At 40.4% G+C, this 5,000-nt stretch overlaps 1 long non-coding RNA gene across 1 annotated transcript in view; it reads left to right on the top strand.

Annotated features, from left to right (window-relative positions):
* LOC117775051 overlaps positions 1-5,000 on the top strand; it is a 25,868-nt gene that overhangs the window by 13,378 nt on the left and 7,490 nt on the right. The gene's annotated exons all lie outside the window — the stretch shown is intronic.

The raw sequence follows: 5,000 nt of genomic DNA, 5'->3' as shown, positions 1-5,000 counted from the left end.
CGTTTCTCGACCTGGAGACAGATCTGTGCCGAGTACATGGGGTCGTCCAGCAGAAATCACAGGTTCACATTCTCACCTGACTTGACCGTCGGACCATCACGTTCTGTTTATCTTCTATTGAACATCAAAGTGTCGTAATGTTGAACTGTGAGAGACGGGCGGAGACATCAGGTGTTACATCATCCAGAGAAACGAGGGAACAAGCAGGACCTCCGTGTTTCAGTGGTCTTTGTGTTGGTAGCTGAATCTAATCTAATCTTGTGTTGGTAGAACTGCAAATCCTGCAAATACACAAAGCAAATAAACATCTGAGAAGTTAAGTAAAGTTTAAAACTCAATTTTCCTCTCATGTTGACTGTGGCACGAATAAAAGAAGAAGGAGAAACAAATAGTGAGAAGTAAACCAGTGACCTGAGCTGCTGGCTTCAGCTCCGACGTTTCACCTGCTGCAGCGTCGCTTCCTCTTCACGCTTTATTTCCTCTAAACAAAACACAACCTGAGGACTGAGCACATGCTGGAATATCCAATATTATACATATGATATTATATTATTGTATATATATATATATGTGATATATATATAGTGGTTTGAACTGTGTCAGTTACACAGTGACACAGTCTGTGGGATGGACATGTGTTCATGTGTCTGTGGTTACGCAGGTTATTTTAGCCGAGGTCAACCGGTCGAGAGACTCGGCTGTCAGAGAGAGTCCACTGAGGAATGTCCATGTGTCCTATGAGGAATCTAGGACACATGAAAGGACACATGATGACGGTCATGTCTAGTTTAAGTGAAGGATGAAGTGACCTGTCAAAGTAATAAAAGGTCAACATTGGTTTTGTGTGCGAGTCAGAAACAGGATCACACAGCGACTGAAATATAAGAATTATCATTATTATTATCTTTCAACAATTTCTCTATAAAGTGACACAAAATACAACAAAGATGCAACAAAGGAGAGTTTTGAAACTCTTTCATCGTTTCCTTTGTCTCAACGTCTCAGTTGCTTCAGACGTCTCCACCTCTGGGCGTCTCGGAAAGTCTTTCTCTACGATGTTGAGACATCGATGCAAACAAACAGCATCAGAACATTTCTCAGTTCAACACATGAACATGAACACATGAACGTGTTCAGCGTCAGCGACCTGTTGTGTTGTTAAAACATCTTGTCTTCGTTTTGTAGGTGAACTTTGACCTCGACCCTCAGTTCTACAGATCTCTGCTGCTGTAGTTTCATTATCTAATGTTATTTGACATCGGACATCCTTGGCACCTTCTCTCAGCTGCTGGAGGAATAAATAAACCCACAGCAGCAGCATGTCAGCGGAGGAACGTCTCGTCCGTTTGGAGGAACACCAAGTGTCTGTTTGATCAGAGCCAGAACAGAGAGTGACCCTGAACATCGACACCGGTCAGAGAGCGAGAGTCTGCACAGAGGAAGTGACACAATAACAAAAAACACACAATGGAGACTCAACAGATGTTGACAATGAAATGAGCCGAGTCTCTGTGAAGCAGCAGCTGTTTGAGATGTTTCCTCAAACAGGATCATACAGATGTGTTTCTCCTTTTTGGGTTTTCCAAACACCGTAACACTTCAAATAGACGAGCATCAACTATTAGGTGTTGACCGAATTTTCACAATGAGTCAATTTACAGAAAATCTGCTCGTTTCACTGTCAACATCTGTTGTCGCTCACTTCTGCTGTGGTTGTGTTTCCATTGTGAAACTTTTGCAGTTGTGTTTTCTGTAATGTGCTTGTGTGACACGTCTCAGTCACTGTAGGTCAGGATCTGAAATCTGGAACTTAGTTCAGTCTGAAGCTGAACATCAGGTGTGAAAGGTTCCTCAGAGCAGAAGAGGAGTTCTGGGTCTGGATCAAACTGAACCTGGTTCTGTTGGTTTGCAGTGAAAACACTTTGTTGGAGAGTTTGGACTTTTGGACCAATCACAGGAAGTAGAGACAGAATTAAACAATAGAAGAAGAAGAAGAAGAAGAAGAAGAAGAAGAAGAAGAACAAGAACAAGTTAAAGGTCCGACACCAGGATCTTGAAATGATTCCTGATCTCTTGTAGACGACCAGCACAGACAGCAGAGAGCCGACAGTTCTGGCTGTAACGAACGAATGCTGAGGACACCAGACACCTCCAGAGGACACGAGTCTCACACTGAGAATCTGGGTCAAAGGATAATCAGCAGATTCTTCCAGTTCCATCACACTCACACGTTCACCTGTTGAGAGGAGCTCTGATCTCAGGGTTTATCTCAGAGCTGTGTCTGAGCTACGATGGAGCTTTACTGACCTTTTTCAAACATCAGCAAATCAAAGAAGTGACGGGCGGAGTTTATCACTGACGGCTGATTGGAGGGAAACCGTCAGTGACAACACGCTAGCTTCATATGTTTCCTTCACGCTAACTTTTTATTGACTTATTATCTAGAAACTTGCACCGCATATATAACCTGCACTACATGTATAACCTGCACCATATATATAACCTGCACTACATGTATAACCTGCACCATATATATAACCTGCACTACATGTATAACCTGCACCATATGTATAACCTGCACTACATGTATAACCTGCACCACATATATAACCTGCACTACATGTATAACCTGCACCACATATATAACCTGCACTACATGTATAACCTGCACTACATGTATAACCTGCACTACATATATAACCTGCACTACATGTATAACCTGCACTACATGTATAACCTGCACTACATATATAACCTGCACTACATGTATAACCTGCACTACATGTATAACCTGCACCATATATATAACCTGCACTACATGTATAACCTGCACCACATATATAACCTGCACTACATGTATAACCTGCACCACATATATAACCTGCACTACATGTATAACCTGCACCGCATATATAACCTGCACTACATGTATAACCTGCACCATATATATAACCTGCACTACATGTATAACCTGCACCATATATATAACCTGCACTACATGTATAACCTGCACCATATGTATAACCTGCACTACATGTATAACCTGCACCACATATATAACCTGCACTACATGTATAACCTGCACTACATATATAACCTGCACTACATGTATAACCTGCACTACATGTATAACCTGCACCATATATATAACCTGCACTACATGTATAACCTGCACCACATATATAACCTGCACTACATGTATAACCTGCACCACATATATAACCTGCACTACATGTATAACCTGCACCACATATATAACCTGCACTACATGTATAACCTGCACTACATGTATAACCTGCACCATATATATAACCTGCACTACATGTATAACCTGCACCACATATATAACCTGCACTACATGTATAACCTGCACTACATGTATAACCTGCACTACATGTATAACCTGCACTACATATATAACCTGCACTACATGTATAACCTGCACCACATATATAACCTGCACTACATGTATAACCTGCACCACATATATAACCTGCACTACATGTATAACCTGCACCACATATATAACCTGCACTACATGTATAACCTGCACCACATATATAACCTGCACCATATATATAACCTGCACCATATATATAACCTGCACTACATGTATAACCTGCACCATATATATAACCTGCACTACATGTATAACCTGCACCACATATATAACCTGCACCATATATATAACCTGCACCATATATATAACCTGCACTACATGTATAACCTGCACCATATATATAACCTGCACCATATATATAACCTGCACTACATGTATAACCTGCACCATATATATAACCTGCACTACATATATAACCTGCACCATATATATAACCTGCACTACATGTATAACCTGCACCACATATATAACCTGCACTACATGTATAACCTGCACCACATGTATAACCTGCACCATATATATAACCTGCACTACATGTATAACCTGCACCATATGTATAACCTGCACTACATGTATAACCTGCACCATATATATAACCTGCACCATATATATAACCTGCACTACATGTATAACCTGCACCATATATATAACCTGCACTACATGTATAACCTGCACCACATATATAACCTGCACTACATGTATAACCTGCACCACATATATAACCTGCACTACATGTATAACCTGCACCACATATATAACCTGCACTACATGTATAACCTGCACCACATATATAACCTGCACCATATATATAACCTGCACCACATATATAACCTGCACTACATATATAACCTGCACCATATATATAACCTGCACCATATGTATAACCTGCACCACATATATAACCTGCACCACATATATAACCTGCACCACATATATAACCTGCACCATATGTATAACCTGCACCATATATATAACCTGCACCATATGTATAACCTGCACCACATGTATAACCTGCACCACATATATAACCTGCACCACATATATAACCTGCACTACATGTATAACCTGCACCACATATATAACCTGCACTACATGTATAACCTGCACCACATATATAACCTGCACTACATGTATAACCTGCACCATATATATAACCTGCACCACATATATAACCTGCACCACATATATAACCTGCACCATATATATAACCTGCACCATATGTATAACCTGCACCACATATATAACCTGCACCACATATATAACCTGCACCACATGTATAACCTGCACCACATATATAACCTGCACCACATATATAACCTGCACTACATGTATAACCTGCACCACATATATAACCTGCACTACATATATAACCTGCACCACATATATAACCTGCACCATATGTATAACCTGCACCATATATATAACCTGCACCATATGTATAACCTGCACCACATGTATAACCTGCACCACATATATAACCTGCACCACATATATAACCTGCACTACATGTATAACCTGCACCACATATATAACCTGCACTACATGTATAACCTGCACCACATATATAACCTGCACTACATGTATAACCTGCACCACATAT

Source organism: Hippoglossus hippoglossus, chromosome 15 (genome assembly GCF_009819705.1).
Source record: "Hippoglossus hippoglossus isolate fHipHip1 chromosome 15, fHipHip1.pri, whole genome shotgun sequence".
Taxonomy (NCBI): Eukaryota; Metazoa; Chordata; class Actinopteri; order Pleuronectiformes; family Pleuronectidae; genus Hippoglossus; species Hippoglossus hippoglossus.
This window is presented reverse-complemented; position numbering and strand designations above follow the sequence as displayed.